This window comes from Pogona vitticeps, chromosome 2 (assembly GCF_051106095.1).
Source record: "Pogona vitticeps strain Pit_001003342236 chromosome 2, PviZW2.1, whole genome shotgun sequence".
Taxonomy (NCBI): domain Eukaryota; kingdom Metazoa; phylum Chordata; class Lepidosauria; order Squamata; family Agamidae; genus Pogona; species Pogona vitticeps.
Window position 1 is genome coordinate 28,157,046 of NC_135784.1, and position 12,788 is coordinate 28,169,833.

Sequence of the window (12,788 nt, forward strand, 5' to 3'; positions counted from 1 at the left end):
TTTGGGTCAGTGAGTTAGCAGCGAAAGGAAAAGCAGACACCTCTAGATACGCATCACAGATGAGTGATGTATTTATTCAGGATAACAGCCTAAAAATTACAGTTCGAAGATCAAAAGCTGATCAGAAAGGCAAAGGCAGGTTACTGGTTTTAGGTCAATGCAGTATGTCCAGTTGAGTCCACACAAACTTACCTGGCATGTAGAGGCCAGGAACCAGGTTATTTTTTGCAGCATGCTGATGGGTTGCCATTGATTAAGTTTCAATTTTGGAAACTTATGGACATAGCATTGAACAGGGTAGCCATCACGTCATGGGCTACGCAATTGACCAGATCAAACAATTGGGTCGCTGGTCTTCTTCTAGTTACAAAAGATATATCAGAACCTTACTTAATGTGTAGGCAGTGGTTCTTTGTCGTTTCAGGAGTTTCGCGGACTGTCGGTCGAAGGCAGGTGATGATCATCAGCCATAGCTTTGTGTATTGGGCAGAACGCTATGCTGCCAAGTCCCACTTGGGGACTGACTTGGGGCTTGGTGCCCATGCTCTTGTTTTTTGGTGCGGTGTGCGCAGCTTGCTTGGATTCCAGTTTCTGCAGTCCCCGCCAGATATCTTGCTTGTTCATTTGGGTGGCAACAATTTTGCCCCATGTTCCTGGCAAAGCTTTGATCCTGGATATTTTACATGACCTGAGATTGTTACATGCCAGGTATCCAGCTGGACTTGTGTGGCATGATGCACGAAATGTGCTTGATGTTAACACAGTTTGGCGCCGTGTTAATCGTGAAGTGTGTAAAGCTGTCTGCCAGGGTGGTTTTGGGTCTGTGGTTAGTCACCACAGAATTCAAGGAAGCAATCCTGATCTTTTTCATAGTGATGGTGTCCACATGTCGGATGCAGGCTTGAACATCTTTTTGGACTATATTAGAAGGGGTCTGCTTGCCGAGCTTCAGAGGCTCTGTGGCGGGCAAGGGACTTAGCTACACTACTCCCTATGCTGTGGCGGGTTGAGGTCTGGGAGTGTTTATTAGCGGCATGCCAGGTTCCTGCTGTCTGTGAGACAGCAGGAATCCAGGACCAGGGACTCATCCAATGGATAAGCAAGGGGTTTTGGTTACCCCTACCTGTTACCATTTCCGCACTACTGCAGCCCCCTTTTTGTTGGAGAATGGAAGCCACAAGCTTTAGTTTGCAAGACCTGAAGAGGACGGTAAATGATAGGATGTTTAGGAGGTCACATGACAGGGTTGCCGTAGATGGAAATGACTTGATACCCCATGAGAACAAATAACATGTCAATAGTGGATGGACATCTCCAAGGACAGAGAGAAGTAGAGATGACCATGAACCGCTGGTTCAGTGTCTTGTGCTGATTCATCCTTTGGATGAATAAGTGTTTCACAGTTCCCAGCCCTGCCTCCTCCAGCAGGCACCCACTGAGACATTGCCCCTTCCTCCCTGCCCCACCTCCCCCAGGTGCTGTCTCTGAGTGGGTGCCTGCCAGAGGAGGCAGGGCTGGGAATTGCCAAACCCCTGTTCATCCAAGGGACGAACCACCGAAGCAGTGGTTCATGCCCATCTCTAGATATCCTTCACTCTTGAGATACTATGGTAATGTGCTCTGAATAGAATTCTTGGAACACTGTCTGTAGTGGCTGAGAAGGCCAATTTGAGAGTAGCAATCCCTTCCACACTGAAGACAAATACAATCGGTCCCCTGTCCAGCTCCCTGATTTGGCTGGTTTCAGGACTGCCTCTTTGTTTTGGCCTGCTGAAAAAGTCTATCTTCAAATTGGGAGAGGCCGTGATGCATCGCCTGCCTCCAGGCTGAACGCTCAGATGTGACAAACCAGCAGAATGCTAAAAGGTCCAACTGCCTCAGTGGAGACACCTAACAAAATGGATCCCTTGCTTAAACTGAACTAGAGCTTCCACAGTTCTTTCACAAATGTGCACAATCTCTTCATAATCCATGTGGAGGTCAATAGGAAACAGACCCTGATTCCAAGCTGGAATGCAAGGGCTCTCTCCCCCTGTGTTTTCCCCGTTGGGATGTAGACAAAGAAGAGGTCAGCAAGCCTTGGCTTTTATTTTCCTGTGTGTGAATTACAGAGAGCACCTCCCATACCAAGTCCTAATTTAAAAGAAAAATATCCAATATTTTGTACAAAGAAAAAACACTGAATTATGTCTTCTTCCTCTTTTTTTTGTGGAAACATAGGGGTGTGCCATTTGGTTGGTTCGTTTTTCATTTTCACGTCTCTTGGTACTCTCCAAGAGTTCCATCCCACAAACACAAATCTGCAGGGATCTTCTTTCCATTCACCTGGAAAAGTCTTTCCAGACCTTCTTCTAACCCCTTGTTTCCTTACCCTGCTTCCGTGTGTGTGTGTGTGTGTGTGTTCTTTGTTTTTATTATTATTATTATTATTATTATTATTATTATTATTATTATTATTATTATTATTATTATTATTATTATTATTATTATTATTATTATTATTATTATTATTATTATTATTATTATTATTATTATTATTATTATTATTATTATTATTATTATTATTATATTTTATTTTATTTTATTTAAATTCAACTAAAACATCAACATACAAAAAAACAAAGGGGTAACGGACCGCATGGGGAAACTTTTGAAAAAACACAACATACAGTACAAACAGTATTCAAGCCCACCACAAAAATACAACAAATGTTACGGTCAGCAAAGGACAGAAGGGACCCCCTCACCACTGCAGGAGTATACCGGATACCTTGCAGTTGTGGCCAGGTATACATTGGAACCACAAAACGAAGCATCCACACCAGAATCAAAAAACATGAGAGACACTGCAGACTAAAACAACCAGAAAAATCTGCAGAAGCTGAACATGCCCTGAAACAAACTGGACATGAAATTCTATTCCAAAATACTGAAATACTGGACAACACCAGCAATCATTACGTCAAACTGCACAGGGAAGCCATTGAAATCCACAAGCATCAGCAAAACTTCAACAGAAAACAGGAAAGTGTGAAGCTCAACAAAACTTGGCTCCCAGCTCTCAAAAATACAGCGTGCAAAAGGTCAACAAACTCTACCCAGCCACAAGGACAGGGGATCACTACACACAAAAGACCAGCTAATGATAGCCATCAACCACAGGAACAGATAATCTCTTCTCCTTAGCACAACAATGCGCCCACAACAATACACACTAATCACCCATCTACAGAAAAAGACAAAGGCCTATCTCACAGCCATAATACTGCACTCCCAAAGCCAACTACACCAGAGCACAGAGTGCTATCCTCTGAAGATGCCGGCCACAGAGACTGGTGAAATGTTAGGAAGAACAACCTTCAGAACACGGCCAAAGAGCCCAAAAAACCCACAACAACCATCTGCATAAGTATTTGGTAATATTTCAATGTCCTCTACTTGATGTGTAGCTTCTGCTGATATCCAACAGTTATCTATTCTTGACCATGATTTATGTCTGTTTGAGTTAAATGTATAGTCTCTTCTGTTCGGATTTCTGAGTCTCCATAGGTCAATTAGGTTTAATTCTTCTGCCATTTCAAGGAACACCTTAGGTATCATATTCCTTGTATTTTTCCTCCCATTTTCAGTTTTCTTGGATGTGTCCTTCTCTTTGTCAATTATTGCATTGAAGTCTCCCATAATACATATTTTTTTTGTTCTGACCTTTGTAATAATTGATTTTTCAATTAGGAATAAAATTTCCCTGGGGTTCATTCAGTGTGTATATGTTAGCCAATAGGATTTTTTCTCCCTCCTTAGAAATTTCTGCTATTAGTAGTCTCCCATCCTCAGCGGTAAACACCAATTCCGGTTCTAACTCTTTTTTGATGTATAAAGCCACTCCTTTTTTCTTTTGTTTGCTTGAGGCTATGAAGACTTTACCCAATTTTGGATTTTCTAACAGTTTTTAATCTTTTTCTCTAATATGGGTCTCCTGGATAAATATGATATCTACCTTGACTTTAAGGAGTTTGGTGAATATTTTTCTTCTTTTGGGGGGTGAGTTAAGTCCTTTGACATTCAATGAAAGAAGTTTGACTTGTTTAGACATCTTGCTGATCTTTACTACCTTTTTTATCTCTCTGTTTCTTTCCCTTGATTTTTCTTCCTGGAGATGATTTCCTTTGACTTCCGTCTCCTCTTGCTTCTTGTTTCTCCTCCTCTTCTTCTTCCTCTTCTGATTCTTCACTCGAAAATTGTAAATCTTATTCTGATAGATTCAATTCATGTTTCATTTCCCTCATGAAGTTTCTGGCTTTCATTTTACTATTGAGATTGAATCTCCTGGATTGAAAATTCAGAAGCAGCCCTTCTGGGATTCTCCACTGGAATGGTATTTTCCTGTCTAATAATATCTTAGTTAAGAAGGAATATTCTTGTCTCTTATTTCGCATACTCCAAGGCACCTGTTCAGTATGTTAATTTTAGTTCCTCTTATTGTAAGCTCTTTTTCTCTGTTTACTTTAAGCAGCTTTTCTTTTACTGTTCTCCTTAAAAATTTATATGTACCTCTTTCGGTAGATTATTATGCCTGGTGAAAGAATTGCCCACTCGAAAAATTCTTTCCACAGATTGAATGAATTCCTGCCGGTCTATCCCTGTTTGCTTGGTCAGTTCTCCTTTATGCATATAGCTGGAAGTGGTGGTGGTGGTGCTGGAAATAAGTAAAACGATGTTGCTTCCAAGTATGTTATAATTCCATTTTAGGTTGAAAAGTTAAAGCAAAATTTAAAAGGCTTGTTCAAACCACCTCCCCCTCCTCTCCCAGTTAGATTCTTTCTCAGCAGCTCAAAGCGATCTCTCCTCTTCTTTGTTATTTCAATCCCTTAGTTCCTTCAGGCATAAGGGGGAAATAAATCCCCCCCGTTGAGTCCCTGGGCATCTGGCCTCCTGACTGTTATGAATTCTCACTTATAGCTGCTTATTCCCCTTTCTCTTTCAGCATAGTTATAGCACTGTGGAAGTGTGCCGAGAATTTTTTAAAAAAGTGGATCTTCTTTGTTCTGCTATTTCCAAGTCAAATAAATCTCTCACCAAATATACATCTGGGACACAGAGTTTTATCAGTTACTCACTTCCTTACGAGGAGCTCAGACCGCCTGAGGATGGAGTCTCCAAAACCGTTCCGCAGAGCCACGCAGCTAAAACACCATTAAAAAATAGCGCTGATAGAATCTTCTGTCTGAAGGAGAGATTTCTCGAGGAAGAATTGCTTGCTACCCCTTCCTCGGCTTTCTCAGCCCCTCTATGACTTGGGGGAAGCTTCTCCTAGCTCCCCCTGCCCCCAAATAAATTTGGTGGGTCACAATCCCGCAGCAGCAACAGGTTCCTGGGAGCCCCAGTTTTCCTGCTGCCATGCTTCTCCTGGCTCTTCCTCCCTCCTCACTAATGTGTGTGTGTGTTCTGAAGGTGCAATCTATCAACCATAAAAGGTAACAAGTCTCCTGCCACTCATGAACCATTGCAGCAGCCTCCGCCTCCCAAGAAACATTGAAGAAGACCTAGAAAGAGGCCTCAGCCTTGTCCAGGTGTGTAGAATGCAGTTCTCCTCAGCTGTATCTTTGTGGGCTGAAACTTTGAAAATTCTGCCTGGGGAAGTCATGAAGAAACTAATATTTGGAGTCCAAAAAGCAAAGCAAAGAAAAGCTAAGAAAAGAAAAGAAAAAAAGGACACACACCTAATAAACCTAACCCTTTAGAGGGCAGACTAGCCCCATGGACCAAAATCCTATCATGTAAATTATGGCAGGGTAAGGGTGGCGATATCATAGGCAAGGGAAGATATGTAGCTGGTAACTAAAGCATGCCTGCTTCGATCCTGGGGCTTGCCTGACCTGTGCATAATGACATGGCATCCAAATCTGGTGAGCCTCTGGATGTAAGCAGGAAATCTTTAATTCAATTTCTTCATTACTTGCTTGTAAATGCTTCATGCTCAACATACCACAAATCTTGAGAACTTAAGAATAGCAAAAACATTTAATGGAATGTTAGACATTCAGAAGGTAGTGGACTCAGGGATCACAGGGCTGAATGGCCATAACCTCTTGAGTATCATGACCAAGGGCATTGGGTTAAATCCTATGAATATTTCCAGCTAGAGAAGACCCAATGAGTTATTTAAATGTTGACAAGCCAAATTTAGTCCTTTGATCTATGCTGGTTTGAATACAGTGGTCCATCTGTTCCATTCCCCCCTCCTTCAGCCCTGCAATCTTCACAGTAGCTGGAAAGGAACTTCACACGTGTCTGAAGTTGTGTTGTTTTCTTGTGAAGACCCACACAGCTCTGTCAGCACACACACCCTTCCTGAAACATTGTCGTTTCGTTTCGTTTAGTCGTTTAGTCGTGTCCGACTCTTCGTGACCCCATGGACCAGAGCACGCCAGGCCCTCCTGTCTTCCACTGCCTCCCGGAGTTGGGTCAGATTCATGTTGGTTGCTTCGGTGACACTGTCCAGCCATCTCATCCTCAGTCGTCCCCTTCTCCTCTTGCCTTCACACTTTCCCAACATCAAGGTATTTTCCAGGGAGTCCTCTCTTCTCATGAGATGGCCAAAGTACTGGAGCCTCAGCTTCAGGATCTGTCCTTCCAATGAGCACTCGGGGTTGATTTCCTTTAGAATTGATAGGTTTGTTCTCTTTGCAGTCCAGGGAACTCTCAAGAGTCTCCTCCAGCACCACAATTCAAAGGCATCAATTCTTCGGCGGTCAGCTTTCTTTATGGTCCAGCTCTCACTTCCATACAACACTACAGGAAAAACCATAGCTTTGACTATTCGGACTTTTGTTGGCAAGGTGATGTCTCTGCTTTTTAAGATGCTGTCAAGGTTTGTCATTGCTTTCCTCCCAAGAAGAAGGCGTCTTTTAATTTCGTGGCTGCTGTCTCCATCTGCAGTGATCATGGAGCCCAAGAAAGTAAAATCTGTCACTGCCTCCATATCTTCCCCTTCTATTTCCCAGGAGGTGATGGGACCAGTGGCCATGATCTTAGTTTTTTTGATGTTGAGTTTCAGACCGTTTTTCGCACTCTCGTCTTTCACCCTCATTACAAGTTTCTTTAGTTCCTCCTCACTTTCCGCCACCAGAGTGGTATCATCTGCATATCGGAGGTTGTTGATATTTCTTCCTGCAATCTTAATTCCAGCTTGGGATTCCTCCAGTCCAGCCTTCCGCATGATGTATTCTGCATATAAGTTAAATAAGCAGGGTGACAATATACAGCCTTGTCGTACTCCTTTCCCAATTTTGAACCAATCCGTTGTTCCATTTCCAGTTCTAACTGTTGCTTCCTGTCCCACATATAGGTTTCTCAGGAGACAGATAAGGTGGTCAGGCACTCCCATTTCTTTTAGGACTTGCCATAGTTTGCTGTGGTCCACACAGTCAAAGGCTTTTGCATAGTCAATGAAGCAGAAGTAGATGTTTTTCTGGAACTCTCTGGCTTTCTCCATAATCCAGCACATGTTGGCAATTTGGTCTCGAGTTCCTCTGCCCCTTCGGAATCCCGCTTGTACTTCTGGGAGTTCTCAGTCCACATACTGCTGAAGCCTACCTTGTATGATTTTGAGCATAACCTTGCTGGCGTGTGAGATGAGTGCAATTGTCCGGTAGTTGGAGCATTCTTTGGCACTGCCCTTCTTTGGTATTGGGATGTAGACTGATCTTTTCCAGTCTTCTGGCCACTGTTGAGTTTTCCAAACTTGTTGGCATATTGAATGTAGCACCTTAACAGCATCATCCTTTAGAATTTTAAATAGTTCGACTGGAATGCCATCACCTCCACTGGCCTTGTTGTTAGCCAGGCTTTCTAAGGCCCACTGGACCTCACTCTCCAGGATGTCTGGCTCTAGGTCAGCAACTATATTGTCTGGGTTGTCCGGGATATCCAAAACTTTCTGATATAATTCCTCTGTGTATTCTTGCCACCTCTTCTTGATGTCTTCTGCTTCTGTGAGGTCCCTTCCATTTTTGTCTTTTATCATGTCCGTCTTTGCACAAAATTTTCCTCTAATATCTCCAATTTTCCTGAACAGATCTCCGGTTTTTCCTTTTCTGTTATTTTCCTCTATTTCTTTGCATTGTTCATTTAAGAAGGCTCTCTTGTCTCTCCTTGCTATTCTTTGGAAGTCTGAATTCAAGTTTCTGTAACTTTCCCTATCTCCCCTGCATTTTGTTTCCCTTCTCTTTTCTGCTATTTGTAAGGCCTCGTTGGACAGCCACTTTGCTTTCTTGCATTTCCTTTTCTTTGGGATGGTTCTTATTGCTGCCTCCTGTACAATGTTATGAGCCTCTATCCAAAGTTCTTCAGGCACTCTGTCCACCAAATCTAGTTCCTTAAATCTGTTCTTCACTTCTACTGTGTATTCGTAAGGGATTTGGTTTAGATTATACCTGAGTGGCCCAGTGGTTTTTCCTACTCTCTTCAGTTTAAGCTTGAATTTTGCTATGAGAAGCTGATGATCAGAGCCACAATCAGCTCCAGGTCTTGTTTTTGCTGACTGTATAGAGCTTCTCCATCTTTGGCTGCAGAGAATATAGTCAATCTGGTTTCGATGTTGCCCATCTGGTGATTTCCATGTGTAGAGTCGCCTCTTGTGTTGTTGGAAAAGGGTGTTTGTGATGACCAGCTTGTTCTCTTGACAAAACTCTATTAGCCTTTGCCCTGCTTCGTTTTGAACTCCAAGGCCAAACTTCCCTGTTGTTCCTTTTATCTCTTGACTCCCTACCTTAGCATTCCAGTCCCCCAGAATGAGAAGAACATCCTTCTTCGGTGTCAGTTCTAGAAGGTGTTGTAAATCTTCATAAAATTGTTCAATTTCAGTCTCCTCAGCAATCGAGGTTGGTGCATAAACTTGGATTATTGTGATGTTGAAAGGTCTGCCTTGGATACGTATTGATATCATTCTATCATTTTTGAGATTATATCCCATTACGGCTTTTCCCACTCTTTTGTTGACTATGAGGGCTACTCCATTCCTTCTACGGGATTCTTGCCCACAATAGTAGACATGATAATCATCTGAGTTGAAATCACCCATTCCCATCCATTTTAGTTCACTGATGCCCAGAATGTCGATGTTTATTCTTGCCATCTCCTGTTTGACCACCTCCAGCTTCCCAAGGTTCATAGATCTTACATTCCAGGTTCCTATGCAGTATTTTTCTTTCCAGCATCGGACTTTCCTTTCACTTCCAGGCACGTCCACAGCTGAGCGTCCTTTCGGCTTTGGCCCATCCACTTCATCAGCTCTGGAGCTACTTGTACTTGTCCTCCGCTCTTCCTCAGTAGCATGTTGGACGCCTTTTGACCTGAGAGTCCCATCTTCCAGCGTCATATCTTTTAGCCTTTTGTTTCTGATCATGGGGCATTCTTGGCAAAGATACTGGAGTGGAATTGCCGGTTCCTACCCCAGGTGGATTGCGTTTAGTCAGAACTCTCCACTATGACCTGTCCGTCTTGGGTGGCCCTGCACGGCATAGCCCATAGCTTCTCTGAGTTACTCACGCCCCTTCGCCATGACAAGACAGCAATCCATGAAGGGGACGTATCAATGAATGTTCATCAAATACAGGGATTTAGCTGAGCTATCTTCTTTTTTAAGACAGTAAAAGTTGGAATATTGTCCCCATTGAAGTGGAGAATATCAGAAATCCATTGCCCGAGGGTATCAAGTGATCTATGACACAAGCCACCCACTTCTACAACCCCAAAAAACTTTTTTAAATCTGGATTCTCCATAAAAGTTAAATTAGTGTGAGCACGTGGACCACTTGAGCTAATTCCCCAGCTGGATGGCAGTGCTGCTCCATAGAATCCCAAGAAGCATACATATGCAATTCTGTATGTAGGACGTGAGCTCCTAGGACGTGGTCCTTTTCAAAAGAAAAAGAGGAGAGACTCAACTGGAGAATGTGGGTATTGATCCCACTACTTCTCACATGCTAAACGAACACTCTACCATTTAAGCCAAATCCCCAATTTCCAAACAACAGGACACTATACTATCTCAAGTAAACCATCCCAGGAAGAACATTCCTAGGTCTTGGGTCTGGGCCCCATGTTTGTCACCTGGAAACAGGCAAGTACTGGATGTTTTCTTTCTTTCTTTTTTCTTAGAAGCCCTAAAGACTCTAAGGTATTTGTCACACTGCTGGTTTGACAGGGGATTGCCACTTCTACACTTATCTGTGAAGATTTTCAGTCATCCAAGTTAGGTTATGTGGTCAAGGCAACTGAACTTCTTTCTTGTTAGTTTCAAATGTTTTGCTACTCATCCAAGCAGCTTCTTCAGACACCAACCTCCAACAGCCTTAGTGTCCACCTGCCATTGTGGCTGCAGAGTCTGAGGGAGAGGTGAGAGAGAAGGTGGTGACGATGAAGGGAGAAAACAGAAGATCACCAACAAAGGGAGAGAGGAGTGATGTAAGAAAGCATCCAGAGAGCATTACCACTGGGGAATTAGCTCAAGTGGTAGAGCGCTCGCTTAGCATGTGAGAGGTAGTGGGATCGATGCCCACATTCTCCAGTTGTCTCTTCACTTCCCTTTTGCTATGCAAAGATCCAGGACCTTGGAGGTCACCTCCTACACATAGACTTGCATCTGTCTGCTTCTTAAGATTTTGTAGAGCAATTCTGTCATCCAGGTGGGGAATCTTTTGGCATGCAAAGATCCAGGATTTTGTAGCTCATAATCTATATATTGCCTTACACCTGCCTGGACTTTGTGGAGGATTTTGTGGAGTAACAACACTTTCCAGGTGTGGTATTAGCTCAAGTGGTAGAGCACTCGCTTTGCATGCGAGAGGTAGTGGGATCGATGTCTACATTCTCCAGCTGAGTCTCTCCTCTTTTCTTTTGCTATACAGAGAACCAGGCCCTTGGAGATCACGTCCTACACATAGACTTGCATCTGTCTGCTTCTTAAGATTTCGTAGAGCAATTCTGTCATCCAGGTGGGGAATTAGCTCAAGTGGTAGAGCGCTTGCTTTGCATGCAAGAGGTAGTGGAATCGATGCCCACATTCTCCAGCCAAGTTCATACTCTCCATTTTGCCTTGGGTGGGACACAGCCTTTGCAGTTTATGCTTTTTGGCACACTGTTGTGAGGTGGGGAAGTAGCTCCAATGGTAGAGGTTTGCTTAGCCTGCGAGAGGCAACACAATCAAGGGCTAGAGGTGGCAGAGCCTCTCCCTTTCTTCAAACTCATCATCTTCCAGGGCTGTGCAAGTGACGAGAAAGGAAGGCAGGTCTAGGATGCTCCTCTCTTTGTCTAAGGATTTTAAACCACAACCCGTCTCTACCAGGAGAGTTTGCTGAGGACATGATCAATAGGGTGTTGATTCAGGCACTAGCACAATGGCTTAGCTTGGCATGCAACCGAGGGCCCCATGAAGGTCTGCATTGCCCACCTGAGGCTGGTTTGCTTCCTTTCTGTTATCCGGACAGCACAGCCTCTGTATGTTGATTTTTGTTATATCGCTTTGCATCTGAAAAACAATAGAATCGATATCTAGACATGGATGAATTTGAGAAATTTATTTTCCTTGAGGTTTTCATTGTTTTCAGATGTTAAGTTAATTCTGTCCCTTTTCTACATCAGGTTGCCAGTCTGTCCACATGAAAATATGGACTTCTGGAAAATGTGTTTCTCAAAATCCCCATGTATGCTAATTTCTCTAGGTTTTTTTCTTCTTCTTTTTTTGGTGGTGGTGGGGGTAATATACATGTTTCTGGATTCACTTGTTCCTAACAGGGACATTTAAATAAATAAAAAAACTAAAATGAGACAATTCTGGGAAAGTAAAAAACTCTATTTCCAATTATCATGACCAGGTTGTGTAGGAACAAATACAACAGATGTGGACTAAATTGTTATTTTTTTCTCCACCTGATTATTGATTATATTCTCCAAGGTGGATATTTGTTGTTGCTCCTCTTGTTTTTCTCTTTGTCCACAGACAGCTATTTTGACCACTTGGAGAACAAACAGACACCATGCTTCTAGAGGTATCCAGAGTAGGAAAGGTAAAGGTTCCCCTTGACATTTAGTCCAGTCGTGTCCGACTTTAGGGTGCGGCGCTCATTCCCATCTCCAAGCCGTAGAGCCAGCATTTTGTCCGTAGACAGTTTCCATGGTCACATGGCCAGCACGACTAGACATGGAACACCGTTACCTTCCCAGCATAGCGGTACCTATTTACCTACATGCATTTTTACTTGCTTTCAAACTGCTAGAGCCTCATGGCACAGTGGTTAATCTGCTGTACTGCAGCCAAAACTGTGCTCACAACCCGGGGTTCAATCCCAGGTAGCCGGCTCAAGGTTGACTCAGCCGTCTATCCTTCTGCGGTCAGCAAAATGAGTACCCAGCTTGCTGGGGGAGGGCAATGTGTAGCCTTCATAATTAACTTGTAAACCACCCAGAGAGTGCCTGAAGCACTATGGAGCAGTATATAAGCAGCACGCTTTGCTTTTTTGCTTTTGCTAGATTGGCAGGAGCTGGGACAAGTGACGGGAGCTCACTCCGTCGTGTGGATTCGATCTTAAGACTGCTGGTCTTCTGACCTCGCAGCACAGAGGCTTCTATGGTTTAACCCGCAGTGCCATTACATCCAGAGTAGGGACTGAACCAAATCTGGCCTTACTACTAGCATGGTCTAACTTGGTGAGTGACCCTGTACATTAACAAGAACTGGCCCTGTTCCTTCCAAAGTCAAATATGTAGCACCTGCATACACTTGTCTG

At 43.4% G+C, this 12,788-nt stretch overlaps 1 non-coding gene across 1 annotated transcript; it reads left to right on the forward strand.

Annotated features, from left to right (window-relative positions):
• Positions 1–10,497: 10,497 nt before the first annotated feature.
• TRNAA-AGC (transfer RNA alanine (anticodon AGC)) lies at positions 10,498–10,570 on the forward strand. Its single transcript has one exon. It is a non-coding gene; the product is annotated as a tRNA-Ala (tRNA).
• Positions 10,571–12,788: the final 2,218 nt, after the last annotated feature.